The sequence below is a fragment of the Leiobunum rupestre genome, chromosome 9, assembly GCF_980474605.1.
Source record: "Leiobunum rupestre chromosome 9, qqLeiRupe1.1.hap1, whole genome shotgun sequence".
In the NCBI taxonomy this organism is placed as follows: Eukaryota; Metazoa; Arthropoda; class Arachnida; order Opiliones; family Sclerosomatidae; genus Leiobunum; species Leiobunum rupestre.
This window is the reverse complement of record NC_143392.1, coordinates 28,743,344-28,763,246: the sequence shown is the minus strand read 5'-3', so window position 1 is coordinate 28,763,246 and position 19,903 is coordinate 28,743,344.

Sequence of the window (19,903 nt, the reverse complement as noted above, 5' to 3'; positions counted from 1 at the left end):
GTATTTCACCCTCACTCTGACGTCGTCTAGCGGTCTCTCTCTGACTTCGTGTTTCACCCTCGCTCTGACGTCGTCTAGCGGTCTCTCTCTGACTTCGTGTTTCACCCTCGCTCTGACGTCGTCTAGCGGTCTCTCTCTGACTTCGTGTTTCACCCTCGCTCTGACGTCGTTTAGCGGTTTCTCCCTGACTTCGTGTTTCACCCTCGCTCTGACGTCGTCTAGCGGTCTCTCTCTGACTTCGTGTTTCACCCTCGCTCTGACGTCGTCTATTGGTCTCTCTCTGACTTCGTGTTTCACCCTCGCTCTGACGTCGTCTAGCGGTTTCTCTCTCTCTTACTTCGTGTTTCACCCTCGCTCTGACGTCGTCTAGCGGTCTCTCTCTGACTTCGTGTTTCACCCTCGCTCTGACGTCGTCTAGCGGTCTCTCTCTGACTTCGTGTTTCACCCTCGCTCTGACGTCGTCTAGCGGTCTCTCTCTGACTTCGTATTTCACCCTCGCTCTGACGTCGTCTAGCGGTCTCTCTCTGACTTCGTATTTCACCCTCACTCTGACGTCGTCTAGCGGTCTCTCTCTGACTTCGTGTTTCACCCTCGCTCTGACGTCGTCTAGCGGTCTCTCTCTGACTTCGTATTTCACCCTCACTCTGACGTCGTCTAGCGGTCTCTCTCTGACTTCGTGTTTCACCCTCGCTCTGACGTCGTCTAGCGTTCTCTCTCTGACTTCGTGTTTCACCCTCGCTCTGACGTCGTCTAGCGGTCTCTCTCTGACTTCGTGTTTCACCCTCGCTCTGACGTCGTCTAGCGGTCTCTCTCTGACTTCGTGTTTCACCCTCGCTCTGACGTCGTCTAGCGGTCTCTCTCTGACTTCGTGTTTCACCCTCGCTCTGTCGTCGTCTAGCGGTTTCTCCCTGACTTCGTGTTTCACCCTCGCTCTGACGTCGTCTAGCGGTCTCTCTCTGACTTCGTATTTCACCCTCACTCTGACGTCGTCTAGCGGTCTCTCTCTCTGACTTCGTGTTTCACCCTCGCTCTGACGTCGTCTAGCGGTCTCTCTCTCTGACTTCGTGTTTCACCCTCGCTCTGACGTCGTCTAGTGGTCTCTCTCTCTCTTACTTCGTGTTTCACCCTCACTCTGACGTCATCTAGCGGTCTCTCTCTGACTTCGTGTTTCACCCTCGCTCTGACGTCGTCTAGCGGTCTCTCTCTGACTTCGTATTTCACCCTCGCTCTGACGTCGTCTAGCGGTCTCTCTCTGACTTCGTATTTCACCCTCACTCTGACGTCGTCTAGCGGTCTCTCTCTGACTTCGTGTTTCACCCTCGCTCTGACGTCGTCTAGCGGTCTCTCTCTGACTTCGTATTTCACCCTCACTCTGACGTCGTCTAGCGGTCTCTCTCTGACTTCGTGTTTCACCCTCGCTCTGACGTCGTCTAGCGGTCTCTCTCTCTCTTACTTCGTGTTTCACCCTCGCTCTGACGTCGTCTAGCGGTCTCTCTCTGACTTCGTGTTTCACCCTCGCTCTGACGTCGTCTAGCGGTCTCTCTCTGACTTCGTGTTTCACCCTCGCTCTGACGTCGTCTAGCGGTCTGTCTCTGACTTCGTATTTCACCCTCACTCTGACGTCGTCTAGCGGTCTCTCTCTGACTTCGTGTTTCACCCTCGCTCTGACGTCGTCTAGCGGTCTCTCTCTGACTTCGTATTTCACCCTCACTCTGACGTCGTCTAGCGGTCTCTCTCTGACTTCGTGTTTCACCCTCGCTCTGACGTCGTCTAGCGGTCTCTCTCTGACTTCGTGTTTCACCCTCGCTCTGACGTCGTCTAGCGGTCTCTCTCTGACTTCGTGTTTCACCCTCGCTCTGACGTCGTTTAGCGGTTTCTCCCTGACTTCGTGTTTCACCCTCGCTCTGACGTCGTCTAGCGGTCTCTCTCTGACTTCGTGTTTCACCCTCGCTCTGACGTCGTCTAGCGGTCTCTCTCTGACTTCGTATTTCACCCTCGCTCTGACGTCGTCTAGCGGTCTCTCTCTGACTTCGTATTTCACCCTCACTCTGACGTCGTCTAGCGGTCTCTCTCTGACTTCGTGTTTCACCCTCGCTCTGACGTCGTCTAGCGGTCTCTCTCTGACTTCGTATTTCACCCTCACTCTGACGTCGTCTAGCGGTCTCTCTCTGACTTCGTGTTTCACCCTCGCTCTGACGTCGTCTAGCGTTCTCTCTCTGACTTCGTGTTTCACCCTCGCTCTGACGTCGTCTAGCGGTCTCTCTCTGACTTCGTGTTTCACCCTCGCTCTGACGTCGTCTAGCGGTCTCTCTCTGACTTCGTGTTTCACCCTCGCTCTGACGTCGTCTAGCGGTCTCTCTCTGACTTCGTGTTTCACCCTCGCTCTGACGTCGTCTAGCGGTTTCTCCCTGACTTCGTGTTTCACCCTCGCTCTGACGTCGTCTAGCGGTCTCTCTCTGACTTCGTATTTCACCCTCACTCTGACGTCGTCTAGCGGTCTCTCTCTCTGACTTCGTGTTTCACCCTCGCTCTGACGTCGTCTAGCGGTCTCTCTCTCTGACTTCGTGTTTCACCCTCGCTCTGACGTCGTCTAGTGGTCTCTCTCACTGACTTCGTGTTTCACCCTCGCTCTGACGTCGTCTAGCGGTCTCTCTCTGACTTCGTATTTCACCCTCACTCTGACGTCGTCTAGCGGTCTCTCTCTCTGACTTCGTGTTTCACCCTCGCTCTGACGTCGTCTAGCGGTCTCTCTCTCTGACTTCGTGTTTCACCCTCGCTCTGACGTCGTCTAGTGGTCTCTCTCTCTCTTACTTCGTGTTTCACCCTCACTCTGACGTCATCTAGCGGTCTCTCTCTCTGACTTAGTGTTTCACCCTCGCTCTGACGTCGTCTAGCGTTCTCTCTCTGACTTCGTGTTTCACCCTCGCTCTGACGTCGTCTAGCGGTCTCTCTCTGACTTCGTGTTTCACCCTCGCTCTGACGTCGTCTAGCGGTCTCTCTCTGACTTCGTGTTTCACCCTCGCTCTGACGTCGTCTAGCGTTCTCTCTCTGACTTCGTGTTTCACCCTCGCTCTGACGTCGTCTAGCGGTCTCTCTCTGACTTCGTGTTTCACCCTCGCTCTGACGTCGTCTAGCGGTCTCTCTCTGACTTCGTGTTTCACCCTCGCTCTGACGTCGTCTAGCGGTCTCTCTCTGACTTCGTGTTTCACCCTCGCTCTGACGTCGTCTAGCGGTTTCTCCCTGACTTCGTGTTTCACCCTCGCTCTGACGTCGTCTAGCGGTCTCTCTCTGACTTCGTGTTTCACCCTCGCTCTGACGTCGTCTAGCGGTCTCTCTCTGACTTCGTGTTTCACCCTCGCTCTGACGTCGTCTAGCGGTTTCTCCCTGACTTCGTGTTTCACCCTCGCTCTGACGTCGTCTATTGGTCTCTCTCTGACTTCGTGTTTCACCCTCGCTCTGACGTCGTCTAGCGGTTTCTCTCTCTCTTACTTCGTGTTTCACCCTCGCTCTGACGTCGTCTAGCGGTCTCTCTCTGACTTCGTGTTTCACCCTCGCTCTGACGTCGTCTAGCGGTCTCTCTCTGACTTCGTGTTTCACCCTCGCTCTGACGTCGTCTAGCGGTCTCTCTCTGACTTCGTATTTCACCCTCGCTCTGACGTCGTCTAGCGGTCTCTCTCTGACTTCGTATTTCACCCTCACTCTGACGTCGTCTAGCGGTCTCTCTCTGACTTCGTGTTTCACCCTCGCTCTGACGTCGTCTAGCGGTCTCTCTCTGACTTCGTATTTCACCCTCACTCTGACGTCGTCTAGCGGTCTCTCTCTGACTTCGTGTTTCACCCTCGCTCTGACGTCGTCTAGCGGTCTCTCTCTCTCTTACTTCGTGTTTCACCCTCGCTCTGACGTCGTCTAGCGGTCTCTCTCTGACTTCGTGTTTCACCCTCGCTCTGACGTCGTCTAGCGGTCTCTCTCTGACTTCGTGTTTCACCCTCGCTCTGACGTCGTCTAGCGGTCTGTCTCTGACTTCGTATTTCACCCTCACTCTGACGTCGTCTAGCGGTCTCTCTCTGACTTCGTGTTTCACCCTCGCTCTGACGTCGTCTAGCGGTCTCTCTCTGACTTCGTATTTCACCCTCACTCTGACGTCGTCTAGCGGTCTCTCTCTGACTTCGTGTTTCACCCTCGCTCTGACGTCGTCTAGCGGTCTCTCTCTGACTTCGTGTTTCACCCTCGCTCTGACGTCGTCTAGCGGTCTCTCTCTGACTTCGTGTTTCACCCTCGCTCTGACGTCGTTTAGCGGTTTCTCCCTGACTTCGTGTTTCACCCTCGCTCTGACGTCGTCTAGCGGTCTCTCTCTGACTTCGTGTTTCACCCTCGCTCTGACGTCGTCTATTGGTCTCTCTCTGACTTCGTGTTTCACCCTCACTCTGACGTCGTCTAGCGGTCTCTCTCTGACTTCGTGTTTCACCCTCGCTCTGACGTCGTCTAGCGGTCTCTCTCTCTGACTTCGTGTTTCACCCTCGCTCTGACGTCGTCTAGCGGTTTCTCCCTGACTTCGTGTTTCACCCTCACTCTGACGTCGTCTAGCGGTCTCTCTCTGACTTCGTGTTTCACCCTCGCTCTGACGTCGTCTAGCGGTCTCTCTCTGACTTCGTGTTTCACCCTCGCTCTGACGTCGTCTATTGGTCTCTCTCTGACTTCGTGTTTCACCCTCGCTCTGACGTCGTCTAGCGGTTTCTCTCTGACTTCGTGTTTCACCCTCGCTCTGACGTCGTCTATTGGTCTCTCTCTTACTTCGTGTTTCACCCTCACTCTGACGTCGTCTAGCGGTCTCTCTCTCTGACTTCGTGTTTCACCCTCACTCTGACGTCGTCTAGCGGTCTCTCTCTGACTTCGTGTTTCACCCTCGCTCTGACGTCGTCTAGCGGTCTCTCTCTGACTTCGTGTTTCACCCTCGCTCTGACGTCGTCTAGCGGTCTCTCTCTCTGACTTCGTGTTTCACCCTCGCTCTGACGTCGTCTAGTGGTCTCTCTCACTGACTTCGTGTTTCACCCTCGCTCTGACGTCGTCTAGCGGTCTCTCTCTGACTTCGTATTTCACCCTCACTCTGACGTCGTCTAGCGGTCTCTCTCTCTGACTTCGTGTTTCACCCTCGCTCTGACGTCGTCTAGCGGTCTCTCTCTCTGACTTCGTGTTTCACCCTCGCTCTGACGTCGTCTAGTGGTCTCTCTCTCTCTTACTTCGTGTTTCACCCTCACTCTGACGTCATCTAGCGGTCTCTCTCTCTGACTTAGTGTTTCACCCTCGCTCTGACGTCGTCTAGCGTTCTCTCTCTGACTTCGTGTTTCACCCTCGCTCTGACGTCGTCTAGCGGTCTCTCTCTGACTTCGTGTTTCACCCTCGCTCTGACGTCGTCTAGCGGTCTCTCTCTGACTTCGTGTTTCACCCTCGCTCTGACGTCGTCTAGCGGTCTCTCTCTGACTTCGTGTTTCACCCTCGCTCTGACGTCGTTTAGCGGTTTCTCCCTGACTTCGTGTTTCACCCTCGCTCTGACGTCGTCTAGCGGTCTCTCTCTGACTTCGTGTTTCACCCTCGCTCTGACGTCGTCTATTGGTCTCTCTCTGACTTCGTGTTTCACCCTCACTCTGACGTCGTCTAGCGGTCTCTCTCTGACTTCGTGTTTCACCCTCGCTCTGACGTCGTCTAGCGGTCTCTCTCTCTGACTTCGTGTTTCACCCTCGCTCTGACGTCGTCTAGCGGTTTCTCTCTGACTTCGTGTTTCACCCTCGCTCTGACGTCGTCTATTGGTCTCTCTCTGACTTCGTGTTTCACCCTCGCTCTGACGTCGTCTAGCGGTTTCTCTCTCTCTTACTTCGTGTTTCACCCTCGCTCTGACGTCGTCTAGCGGTCTCTCTCTGACTTCGTGTTTCACCCTCGCTCTGACGTCGTCTAGCGGTCTCTCTCTGACTTCGTGTTTCACCCTCGCTCTGACGTCGTCTAGCGGTCTCTCTCTGACTTCGTATTTCACCCTCGCTCTGACGTCGTCTAGCGGTCTCTCTCTGACTTCGTATTTCACCCTCACTCTGACGTCGTCTAGCGGTCTCTCTCTGACTTCGTGTTTCACCCTCGCTCTGACGTCGTCTAGCGGTCTCTCTCTGACTTCGTATTTCACCCTCACTCTGACGTCGTCTAGCGGTCTCTCTCTGACTTCGTCTTTCACCCTCGCTCTGACGTCGTCTAGCGGTCTCTCTCTCTCTTACTTCGTGTTTCACCCTCGCTCTGACGTCGTCTAGCGGTCTCTCTCTGACTTCGTGTTTCACCCTCGCTCTGACGTCGTCTAGCGGTCTCTCTCTGACTTCGTGTTTCACCCTCGCTCTGACGTCGTCTAGCGGTCTGTCTCTGACTTCGTATTTCACCCTCACTCTGACGTCGTCTAGCGGTCTCTCTCTGACTTCGTGTTTCACCCTCGCTCTGACGTCGTCTAGCGGTCTCTCTCTGACTTCGTATTTCACCCTCACTCTGACGTCGTCTAGCGGTCTCTCTCTGACTTCGTGTTTCACCCTCGCTCTGACGTCGTCTGGCGGTCTCTCTCTGACTTCGTGTTTCACCCTCGCTCTGACGTCGTCTAGCGGTCTCTCTCTGACTTCGTGTTTCACCCTCGCTCTGACGTCGTTTAGCGGTTTCTCCCTGACTTCGTGTTTCACCCTCGCTCTGACGTCGTCTAGCGGTCTCTCTCTGACTTCGTGTTTCACCCTCGCTCTGACGTCGTCTATTGGTCTCTCTCTGACTTCGTGTTTCACCCTCACTCTGACGTCGTCTAGCGGTCTCTCTCTGACTTCGTGTTTCACCCTCGCTCTGACGTCGTCTAGCGGTCTCTCTCTCTGACTTCGTGTTTCACCCTCGCTCTGACGTCGTCTAGCGGTTTCTCCCTGACTTCGTGTTTCACCCTCACTCTGACGTCGTCTAGCGGTCTCTCTCTGACTTCGTGTTTCACCCTCGCTCTGACGTCGTCTAGCGGTCTCTCTCTGACTTCGTGTTTCACCCTCGCTCTGACGTCGTCTATTGGTCTCTCTCTGACTTCGTGTTTCACCCTCGCTCTGACGTCGTCTAGCGGTTTCTCTCTGACTTCGTGTTTCACCCTCGCTCTGACGTCGTCTATTGGTCTCTCTCTGACTTCGTGTTTCACCCTCGCTCTGACGTCGTCTAGCGGTCTCTCTCTCTCTTACTTCGTGTTTCACCCTCACTCTGACGTCGTCTAGCGGTCTCTCTCTCTGACTTCGTGTTTCACCCTCACTCTGACGTCGTCTAGCGGTCTCTCTCTGACTTCGTGTTTCACCCTCGCTCTGACGTCGTCTAGCGGTCTCTCTCTGACTTCGTGTTTCACCCTCGCTCTGACGTCGTCTAGCGGTCTCTCTCTCTGACTTCGTGTTTCACCCTCGCTCTGACGTCGTCTAGTGGTCTCTCTCACTGACTTCGTGTTTCACCCTCGCTCTGACGTCGTCTAGCGGTCTCTCTCTGACTTCGTATTTCACCCTCACTCTGACGTCGTCTAGCGGTCTCTCTCTCTGACTTCGTGTTTCACCCTCGCTCTGACGTCGTCTAGCGGTCTCTCTCTCTGACTTCGTGTTTCACCCTCGCTCTGACGTCGTCTAGTGGTCTCTCTCTCTCTTACTTCGTGTTTCACCCTCACTCTGACGTCATCTAGCGGTCACTCTCTCTGACTTAGTGTTTCACCCTCGCTCTGACGTCGTCTAGCGTTCTCTCTCTGACTTCGTGTTTCACCCTCGCTCTGACGTCGTCTAGCGGTCTCTCTCTGACTTCGTGTTTCACCCTCGCTCTGACGTCGTCTAGCGGTCTCTCTCTGACTTCGTGTTTCACCCTCGCTCTGACGTCGTCTAGCGGTCTCTCTCTGACTTCGTGTTTCACCCTCGCTCTGACGTCGTTTAGCGGTTTTTCCCTGACTTCGTGTTTCACCCTCGCTCTGACGTCGTCTAGCGGTCTCTCTCTGACTTCGTGTTTCACCCTCGCTCTGACGTCGTCTATTGGTCTCTCTCTGACTTCGTGTTTCACCCTCACTCTGACGTCGTCTAGCGGTCTCTCTCTGACTTCGTGTTTCACCCTCGCTCTGACGTCGTCTAGCGGTCTCTCTCTCTGACTTCGTGTTTCACCCTCGCTCTGACGTCGTCTAGCGGTTTCTCTCTGACTTCGTGTTTCACCCTCGCTCTGACGTCGTCTATTGGTCTCTCTCTGACTTCGTGTTTCACCCTCGCTCTGACGTCGTCTAGCGGTCTCTCTCTCTCTTACTTCGTGTTTCACCCTCACTCTGACGTCGTCTAGCGGTCTCTCTCTCTGACTTCGTGTTTCACCCTCACTCTGACGTCGTCTAGCGGTCTCTCTCTGACTTCGTGTTTCACCCTCGCTCTGACGTCGTCTAGCGGTCTCTCTCTCTGACTTCGTGTTTCACCCTCGCTCTGACGTCGTCTAGCGGTTTCTCCCTGACTTCGTGTTTCACCCTCGCTCTGACGTCGTCTAGCGGTCTCTCTCTGACTTCGTGTTTCACCCTCGCTCTGACGTCGTCTAGCGGTCTCTCTCTGACTTCGTGTTTCACCCTCGCTCTGACGTCGTCTATTGGTCTCTCTCTGACTTCGTGTTTCACCCTCGCTCTGACGTCGTCTAGCGGTCTCTCTCTGACTTCGTATTTCACCCTCACTCTGACGTCGTCTAGCGGTCTCTCTCTGACTTCGTGTTTCACCCTCGCTCTGACGTCGTCTAGCGGTCTCTCTCTGACTTCGTATTTCACCCTCACTCTGACGTCGTCTAGCGGTCTCTCTCTGACTTCGTGTTTCACCCTCGCTCTGACGTCGTCTAGCGGTCTCTCTCTGACTTCGTGTTTCACCCTCGCTCTGACGTCGTCTAGCGGTCTCTCTCTGACTTCGTGTTTCACCCTCGCTCTGACGTCGTTTAGCGGTTTCTCCCTGACTTCGTGTTTCACCCTCGCTCTGACGTCGTCTAGCGGTCTCTCTCTGACTTCGTGTTTCACCCTCGCTCTGACGTCGTCTATTGGTCTCTCTCTGACTTCGTGTTTCACCCTCACTCTGACGTCGTCTAGCGGTCTCTCTCTGACTTCGTGTTTCACCCTCGCTCTGACGTCGTCTAGCGGTCTCTCTCTCTGACTTCGTGTTTCACCCTCGCTCTGACGTCGTCTAGCGGTTTCTCCCTGACTTCGTGTTTCACCCTCACTCTGACGTCGTCTAGCGGTCTCTCTCTGACTTCGTGTTTCACCCTCGCTCTGACGTCGTCTAGCGGTCTCTCTCTGACTTCGTGTTTCACCCTCGCTCTGACGTCGTCTATTGGTCTCTCTCTGACTTCGTGTTTCACCCTCGCTCTGACGTCGTCTAGCGGTTTCTCTCTGACTTCGTGTTTCACCCTCGCTCTGACGTCGTCTATTGGTCTCTCTCTGACTTCGTGTTTCACCCTCGCTCTGACGTCGTCTAGCGGTCTCTCTCTCACTTACTTCGTGTTTCACCCTCACTCTGACGTCGTCTAGCGGTCTCTCTCTCTGACTTCGTGTTTCACCCTCACTCTGACGTCGTCTAGCGGTCTCTCTCTGACTTCGTGTTTCACCCTCGCTCTGACGTCGTCTAGCGGTCTCTCTCTCTGACTTCGTGTTTCACCCTCGCTCTGACGTCGTCTAGCGGTTTCTCCCTGACTTCGTGTTTCACCCTCGCTCTGACGTCGTCTAGCGGTCTCTCTCTGACTTCGTGTTTCACCCTCGCTCTGACGTCGTCTAGCGGTCTCTCTCTGACTTCGTGTTTCACCCTCGCTCTGACGTCGTCTATTGGTCTCTCTCTGACTTCGTGTTTCACCCTCGCTCTGACGTCGTCTAGCGGTCTCTCTCTGACTTCATGTTTCACCCTCGCTCTGACGTCGTCTAGCGGTTTCTCCCTGACTTCGTGTTTCACCCTCGCTCTGACGTCGTCTAGCGGTCTCTCTCTGACTTCGTGTTTCACCCTCGCTCTGACGTCATCTAGCGGTCTCTCTCTGACTTCGTGTTTCACCCTCGCTCTGACGTCGTCTATTGGTCTCTCTCTGACTTCGTGTTTCACCCTCACTCTGACGTCGTCTAGCGGTCTCTCTCTGACTTCGTGTTTCACCCTCGCTCTGACGTCGTCTAGCGGTCTCTCTCTCTGACTTCGTGTTTCACCCTCGCTCTGACGTCGTCTAGCGGTTTCTCCCTGACTTCGTGTTTCACCCTCGCTCTGACGTCGTCTAGCGGTCTCTCTCTGACTTCGTGTTTCACCCTCGCTCTGACGTCGTCTAGCGGTTTCTCCCTGACTTCGTGTTTCACCCTCGCTCTGACGTCGTCTAGCGGTCTCTCTCTGACTTCGTGTTTCACCCTCGCTCTGACGTCGTCTAGCGGTCTCTCTCTGACTTCGTGTTTCACCCTCGCTCTGACGTCGTCTATTGGTCTCTCTCTGACTTCGTGTTTCACCCTCGCTCTGACGTCGTCTAGCGGTTTCTCTCTGACTTCGTGTTTCACCCTCGCTCTGACGTCGTCTATTGGTCTCTCTCTGACTTCGTGTTTCACCCTCGCTCTGACGTCGTCTAGCGGTCTCTCTCTCTCCTACTTCGTGTTTCACCCTCACTCTGACGTCGTCTAGCGGTCTCTCTCTCTGACTTCGTGTTTCACCCTCACTCTGACGTCGTCTAGCGGTCTCTCTCTGACTTCGTGTTTCACCCTCGCTCTGACGTCGTCTAGCGGTCTCTCTCTCTGACTTCGTGTTTCACCCTCGCTCTGACGTCGTCTAGCGGTTTCTCCCTGACTTCGTGTTTCACCCTCGCTCTGACGTCGTCTAGCGGTCTCTCTCTGACTTCGTGTTTCACCCTCGCTCTGACGTCGTCTAGCGGTCTCTCTCTGACTTCGTGTTTCACCCTCGCTCTGACGTCGTCTATTGGTCTCTCTCTGACTTCGTGTTTCACCCTCACTCTGACGTCGTCTAGCGGTCTCTCTCTGACTTCGTGTTTCACCCTCACTCTGACGTCGTCTAGCGGTCTCTCTCTCTGACTTCGTGTTTCACCCTCGCTCTGACGTCGTCTAGCGGTTTCTCCCTGACTTCGTGTTTCACCCTCGCTCTGACGTCGTCTAGCGGTCTCTCTCTGACTTCGTGTTTCACCCTCGCTCTGACGTCGTCTAGCGGTCTCTCTCTGACTTCGTGTTTCACCCTCGCTCTGACGTCGTCTATTGGTCTCTCTCTGACTTCGTGTTTCACCCTCGCTCTGACGTCGTCTAGCGGTTTCTCTCTGATTTCGTGTTTCACCCTCGCTCTGACGTCGTCTAGCGGTCTCTCTCTGACTTCGTGTTTCACCCTCGCTCTGACGTCGTCTAGCGGTCTCTCTCTCTCTTACTTCGTGTTTCACCCTCACTCTGACGTCGTCTAGCGGTCTCTCTCTCTGACTTCGTGTTTCACCCTCACTCTGACGTCGTCTAGCGGTCTCTCTCTCTGACTTCGTGTTTCACCCTCGCTCTGACGTCGTCTAGCGGTTTCTCCCTGACTTCGTGTTTCACCCTCGCTCTGACGTCGTCTAGCGGTCTCTCTCTGACTTCGTGTTTCACCCTCGCTCTGACGTCGTCTAGCGGTCTCTCTCTGACTTCGTGTTTCACCCTCGCTCTGACGTCGTCTATTGGTCTCTCTCTGACTTCGTCTTTCACCCTCACTCTGACGTCGTCTAGCGGTCTCTCTCTGACTTCGTGTTTCACCCTCGCTCTGACGTCGTCTAGCGGTCTCTCTCTCTGACTTCGTGTTTCACCCTCGCTCTGACGTCGTCTATTGGTCTCTCTCTGACTTCGTGTTTCACCCTCGCTCTGACGTCGTCTAGCGGTTTCTCTCTGACTTCGTGTTTCACCCTCACTCTGACGTCGTCTAGCGGTCTCTCTCTGACTTCGTGTTTCACCCTCGCTCTGACGTCGTCTAGCGGTCTCTCTCTCTGACTTCGTGTTTCACCCTCGCTCTGACGTCGTCTAGCGGTTTCTCCCTGACTTCGTGTTTCACCCTCGCTCTGACGTCGTCTAGCGGTCTCTCTCTGACTTCGTGTTTCACCCTCGCTCTGACGTCGTCTAGCGGTCTTTCTCTGACTTCGTGTTTCACCCTCGCTCTGACGTCGTCTATTGGTCTCTCTCTGACTTCGTGTTTCACCCTCGCTCTGACGTCGTCTAGCGGTCTCTCTCTGACTTCATGTTTCACCCTCGCTCTGACGTCGTCTAGCGGTTTCTCCCTGACTTCGTGTTTCACCCTCGCTCTGACGTCGTCTAGCGGTCTCTCTCTGACTTCGTGTTTCACCCTCGCTCTGACGTCATCTAGCGGTCTCTCTCTGACTTCGTGTTTCACCCTCGCTCTGACGTCGTCTATTGGTCTCTCTCTGACTTCGTGTTTCACCCTCACTCTGACGTCGTCTAGCGGTCTCTCTCTGACTTCGTGTTTCACCCTCGCTCTGACGTCGTCTAGCGGTCTCTCTCTCTGACTTCGTGTTTCACCCTCGCTCTGACGTCGTCTAGCGGTTTCTCCCTGACTTCGTGTTTCACCCTCGCTCTGACGTCGTCTAGCGGTCTCTCTCTGACTTCGTGTTTCACCCTCGCTCTGACGTCGTCTAGCGGTTTCTCCCTGACTTCGTGTTTCACCCTTGCTCTGACGTCGTCTAGCGGTCTCTCTCTGACTTCGTGTTTCACCCTCGCTCTGACGTCGTCTAGCGGTCTCTCTCTGACTTCGTGTTTCACCCTCGCTCTGACGTCGTCTATTGGTCTCTCTCTGACTTCGTGTTTCACCCTCGCTCTGACGTCGTCTAGCGGTTTCTCTCTGACTTCGTGTTTCACCCTCGCTCTGACGTCGTCTATTGGTCTCTCTCTGACTTCGTGTTTCACCCTCGCTCTGACGTCGTCTAGCGGTCTCTCTCTCTCCTACTTCGTGTTTCACCCTCACTCTGACGTCGTCTAGCGGTCTCTCTCTCTGACTTCGTGTTTCACCCTCACTCTGACGTCGTCTAGCGGTCTCTCTCTGACTTCGTGTTTCACCCTCGCTCTGACGTCGTCTAGCGGTCTCTCTCTCTGACTTCGTGTTTCACCCTCGCTCTGACGTCGTCTAGCGGTTTCTCCCTGACTTCGTGTTTCACCCTCGCTCTGACGTCGTCTAGCGGTCTCTCTCTGACTTCGTGTTTCACCCTCGCTCTGACGTCGTCTAGCGGTCTCTCTCTGACTTCGTGTTTCACCCTCGCTCTGACGTCGTCTATTGGTCTCTCTCTGACTTCGTGTTTCACCCTCACTCTGACGTCGTCTAGCGGTCTCTCTCTGACTTCGTGTTTCACCCTCACTCTGACGTCGTCTAGCGGTCTCTCTCTCTGACTTCGTGTTTCACCCTCGCTCTGACGTCGTCTAGCGGTTTCTCCCTGACTTCGTGTTTCACCCTCGCTCTGACGTCGTCTAGCGGTCTCTCTCTGACTTCGTGTTTCACCCTCGCTCTGACGTCGTCTAGCGGTCTCTCTCTGACTTCGTGTTTCACCCTCGCTCTGACGTCGTCTATTGGTCTCTCTCTGACTTCGTGTTTCACCCTCGCTCTGACGTCGTCTAGCGGTTTCTCTCTGACTTCGTGTTTCACCCTCGCTCTGACGTCGTCTAGCGGTCTCTCTCTGACTTCGTGTTTCACCCTCGCTCTGACGTCGTCTAGCGGTCTCTCTCTCTCTTACTTCGTGTTTCACCCTCACTCTGACGTCGTCTAGCGGTCTCTCTCTCTGACTTCGTGTTTCACCCTCGCTCTGACGTCGTCTAGCGGTCTCTCTCTGACTTCGTGTTTCACCCTCGCTCTGACGTCGTCTAGCGGTCTCTCTCTCTCTTACTTCGTGTTTCACCCTCACTCTGACGTCGTCTAGCGGTCTCTCTCTCTGACTTCGTGTTTCACCCTCGCTCTGACGTCGTCTAGCGGTCTCTCTCTGACTTCGTGTTTCACCCTCGCTCTGACGTCGTCTAGCGGTCTCTCTCTCTGACTTCGTGTTTCACCCTCGCTCTGACGTCGTCTAGCGGTTTCTCCCTGACTTCGTGTTTCACCCTCGCTCTGACGTCGTCTAGCGGTCTCTCTCTGACTTCGTGTTTCACCCTCGCTCTGACGTCGTCTAGCGGTCTCTCTCTGACTTCGTGTTTCACCCTCGCTCTGACGTCGTCTAGCGGTCTCTCTCTGACTTCGTGTTTTACCCTCGCTCTGACGTCGTCTATTGGTCTCTCTCTGACTTCGTGTTTCACCCTCGCTCTGACGTCGTCTATTGGTCTCTCTCTGACTTCGTGTTTCACCCTCGCTCTGACGTCGTCTAGCGGTTTCTCCCTGACTTCGTGTTTCACCCTCGCTCTGACGTCGTCTAGCGGTCTCTCTCTGACTTCTTGTTTGACCCTCACTCTGACGTCGTCTAGTGGTCTCCGTCTACATATCTTTATCTGTTTCACCCTCGCTCTGACCTCTTATGGAATTTGTAGGAAGAGATATACTATAGTAGCCTCTATCACAGCTTTTAATTTTTTTGCAATTTGTCTTAACATATACTTACGTCGTTAGTTTCTTATTTTATTTAACCATATTTAAACAAATTAGAAACGTTTAATAAAGAATTAATTTATTAATATTTATTTCAATATTCCAACTTCTCACCTACATAATATAATGTCCGAACTACAACATCAAAATTATGCACTATAGGCCTCGTTCGTAGATACAATTTGGTCATAACCATCGCCGCCTACCGACAGAGTTTTAAATTAATTATCTCTGAAAGTTCTACCGAAAAATTAAAAGTTCAAAAAACATCTGCTATTTCTTCGCATATTTAGTTGACGTATATTCAGGCAGATGGCGCTATATTTCCTAAGCTCAAAGCCTATAGCAGATTGTAACACAAGTTGACCATTTTTCCAGGTTTTCCTCAGTAAAATCCTTGACAATCACACTAATTTTCCCTTCGAATAAATAAATGTTGTTGGCTTTAGAAAAAAATATTACTCAAAATGATTTATAAATCAAGCCAATTTATAATTTTTTTACCCCAATATACCTAAATAAGGGAAACCAATATTTAGATGTAGCAGTTTAATTAAAAAGAGATCTGATATTATATAGCGTTTTCCATTTGTCTGCTCCCGAGCACTCTAGATCGCTCTGATCAACTTTTTATGTTCCATTAGCGTGCTCGGATCTGCTCCGATCAAGTTTCGTGTGTTCCATTTAGCGCTCTCGGGCGCTCCGAGATCGCCCAAAACCGATCTGCCGATTTCGACAGATCAACGGATCGAGATCGAGATCGGAACAAATTTTCGCGTGTTCCTTTTAGATTTTTTGGCAAAATGGCAGACCAAGACGCGAAAATTCAAATTACTAGCAGACGAAAAACAACAAAGCGCGGGAATATGTCCATGGAATGTTCCTTTTGCGGTTTTACTCTAGTCGATTGGGGCGAGATCTATGACGTCAGAGACAGATTCGGAGTGAATCTCGAACAATCAAATGGAAAACGCTATTAGTTAGCGTTATAAAATGCCAAAGCGCGGTACGCGTGATCGAAGTTGGCCGTGGCCGATTGAAGCAGACAAAAATATTGTTTTCGTCCCTTAGTAGGCGAATTGCATACCTACCATCAGGAAACTATAGAGGTATACACTTGGAATGTCTAAGGTTCCATTGGGACGGTGATACGAAAGCGCGTAAAGTGTAAGACGTAACACGACATTTCAAATTCATTGGCTCGAGGTTTGACACGAAAAGAATGCGTCGTCATGGTAACAAATAGGCGATCTTCCCGCGCAAAAAAAGGCTTATAAAATTATGGATTTGAAAAACACAATTTTTTATCGTACATAATATTTTGAAGTAATTATAATGTTCTTCGCGAAAGAAGGGTACTGATACCTAATTTCAGGTATTTGTATGGTTATAAAAGAGATAATCAGGTAAGCTAATAATATAATAACCATGACTAGGCTTAATGACGAGTTTCGTCGAATAGTCTTAGTCGATAATTCAAAATAACAGTCAAAAACACCGCAGATCAGTTTAGTAAAATATTTTCGGCGGCGTAATCGTCGGCCATTTTCGGTATGGAGATACATGGTCTAGCTTTTAATACCTCTAAGTGTTCTACCCTCCATCTAGGTCGCAACAATCCCGATTTCTCCTACTCTATTGAGGGTGTGCCCATTAAATCGACTCTTTCTGAAAGAGATCTTGGAGTGTTTGTTGATCCCAGCCTCAGATTTTCTACTCATACCAACAAAGTTTCAAAACGTGGCCGGGCTCATTCGTCGTTATTTTAACTTTCGTAGTCCCAAACTTGTTAAACAACTCCCTATATTTGATTAGTGCTCCCCCATTTGGACCCCCCATCTCAGTTTAGATATTTCCGCTTTACAAAAGGCCCAAAATAATTTCACTAAATTAGTCACAAAATACGAAAAACTCGATGCCCCAACTAGACTAAAGTCCTTATCTATTCCGTCTGTTCAAACTCGCCACAAAATCAATAATTTAAACTTCCTCCACAAATTTTTTTATAATAATTCAGATCTAAATTTCAATGACTATTTCTCTACATGCAATTCCTCCCGTACCAGGGGTCATAGTTTAAAACTTTCCAAACCCAGAGCTCAATCTAATGTCCGTTTGAACTCCTCCCACAGTGTAATAAATGACTGGAATTCACTCCCCAACAATATTGTAACTGAAAAATCCTATCAACATTTCGCGCCCTACTATTTGATTTCTTAAAAACACCTTAAGTTTTTACCGCCTCCTATTTTACTGTTTGTTTTTTTTTCTGTGTGTTTTTATTTTTGATTATCTATATTGTTCTACGCTTTACTCTGAACTGATGTTTACACATAAGCCTCCGCCCAGGCTTTGTAGACCTTGTTATTATAACCAAATAAATAAATAAATACGTGTTAGGTTAAACCAAGGCTTAGTACTGGGCAAGATTCACTGCCTTTCATTTGCTTTCTAATACGCAGGTTGACAACGCAAACTTTACTTAGACGAGCAGATGTTCGGTTATCTACATGGTGCGGGAAAAATATTATTTTTGAATGTTATCATGGACACTGATGTTATGAAGCGATAAACGATTTTTCAAGACGATTGTATATTACATTTAAGTTCATATAAACGGGAAAAATTGTCAGTGGAATATTTCTTATATCATTTGGTAGGTTAATTAACGTTTAATAATCGCCAACTTTACATTAATTTCAATGGGGCGTTTAAAAACCTTTAACCAAGTTACGCGTGAGCTCGCCCCTAGAGGCGCTGCGCGTCAATCGCTCGTACTCTAGTATACCTATATAGTTTCCTGCTACCAAAGATAATTTAAACTCGTACCCTAGATTCGAATACTGAGAGCTTTCCCATTGACGGTTTTGTTACGAAGCGTTTACTCTTTTCCGGCACGTGACCTCAGAAAAATCGGGCTCCATTGGTTGCGGTAGGGCGCAAACCATAGAGCGAATTTTTTCTGAGTTCCAGCGGGAAGTGGGTAAACGCTATCAGCAACGCGCGAGTGAGTGATTTCGAATCTAGGGTACGAGTTTAAATTATCTTTGCTGCTACCATTAATATGAGTGTCTTTTTCTTTGTAAAAATTAAAGAAAAACATTTTTTAAATCGTTGTTTTTTATGGGAATTTTCCGGTAATTTTTAAATTTAAAATGGGTAAAAGTGGATATTTTATTGTTTGATTCGTGTCGGAATTTTAAGGGTATTTTTGAAAATTGGAATGGGTAAAAGTGGGTATTTTTCAGCAAGAATGTATTTATTTATACTCAGGGAGAATGAATATGTCGAGACTATCGACGGACACGTTGAGGCCCTAACCCCGTCACGCTAAGGGGGGGAGAGGAAAAGGAGGCGGTCTTATTTTTTGCGTCCTCGTAGCAGCGTTAATCGCGTCGATAAACGTAATTTTCAAGAACCAATGAGATTGCAGTATTATTTGATTTTATTAAAGCGGAGGAGCATACCGGGGGGGGGGGGGGCAATGGGTGGGATTGGAGAAACGCTAATAATCTCGACATATTCCTTCTCCCTGAGTATAAATAAATACATTCTTGTTTTCAGCTTATGTCTGGGTAAAATGATCTTTTGGAAGTGGACGCACTGGCGCTTTTTCGCTCTCTCGTTTACCCGAAACGCGGCGAGAGAGGAGAGCGAAGTAAATACGTTTCCTCAGTTCACGCATAGACAATCAATTGTCTATGGTTCACGTTTATACTGAGGACAAAGATAATTTAAACTAGTACCCTAGATTCGAAATCACTCACTCGCGCGTTGCTGATAGCGTTTACCCACTTCCCGCTGGAGCTCAGAAAAAATTCGCTCAATGGTTTGCGCCATAGAAATCGGATAACAAACTCGAACGATTTTTGAAATTTTGTCGCGGGTTCCGATTAGAACTTTTAAAAAACCCTGCCTTTGGCCCATGCTTTTCGTTTGGCTGGCAACGAAAGTTACGCCATCGGTGCCAAACTGGTGAACTAACACTCTATTTCGCCTAAGATTAAATGGCCGACTTTAGCTCGACGCTAACGCGAGTTTTTTTACATCTTTAAAGTAACTTATGTTTAATTAAAGTAATCAAATCGTGTAAGAGTACATACTCAAAAGAAAACAAATCTTTTCACAGGTTAGTGTTAGAAATAGTTTTCTTTTTACCATAATTTCCAATCGCTAAGCTTAGAACGTATTTCGTTATTTGTTTCTTATTACAAGGAGCGTTCGCCTTCATTTAACCAAGATTCAACGATAGTAATCGGGTTTTTCCGTTTCAAAATACGCAGTAGATTAAACTGAGGCTTTAAGCCCCATTTTCATGCTCGCTGGTAGCGGATAAAAATCGTCAAAATTCGCTTCCGCCACTCGCAAGCGTGAAAATTAAGCTAAAATATCTGTTTGAAACAGATCGACGCGGAAAGTGAAAAAGTGTATAGCTGAAGCGGATTTTGTCGATTTTTACCCGCTACCAGCGAGCATGAAAATGGGGCTTAAGACTGGGCAAGATTCCGCGCCTTAACATTTTCGTCTACTTTAAAGATACATTCTGAACGAACCAATGGATGAAAAGTTATGAAACTAGCTTTTAAATAAACCTTGAAACTTATTTCAAGTCATATTTATAATTCACCGATGACAAAATTCGTGAAAAGTATTAATATCGTTCCGAATTACAACCTACTTTCTAAAATCTCATTTTTCTTTCTAATACGCGCGTTGACAACACAAACTTTACCTAGACGAGCAGATGCTCGGTTATCTACATGGTGCGGGAAAAATATTATTTTTGAATGTTAGAAAGCGATAAACGATTTTTCAAGACGATTTTATATTACATTTAAGTTCATATAAACGGGAAAAATTGTCAGTGGAATATTTCTTATATCATTTGGTAGGTTAATTAACGTTTAATTATCGCCAACTTTACATTAATTTCAATGGGGTGGGGGAAAACTTTTAACCAAGTTACGCGCGAGCGCGCCTCTTTAGGCAGCGCAGATGGCGTTAATGTCGTTTTAGCCAAGAATCTAATCGGTACCTTGTCAGCCATTCGATTAAGCGTTCTAGTTTGTTATCCGATTTCTATGGAGAAGAGGTGGCAAAATGAAAACCACATCCCCGATCTAAAAGTCGCTCGATGAGTCGATGACTTAGGCCTAGGGTGGTACCTTGGGTATTAGCCTAGCTGATTATAGTTATAGTTATCTAGTACCGGGTCTAGGGGTTATTCGTTCAAGGTATAAGTGTTCGAATAGTCAACGGGAGTGTATTGGGAGCATACACGATTTTTAAAAACTTTGTCGAATAGCGATATACCGCGTTTTAAAGCGCCATCTTCT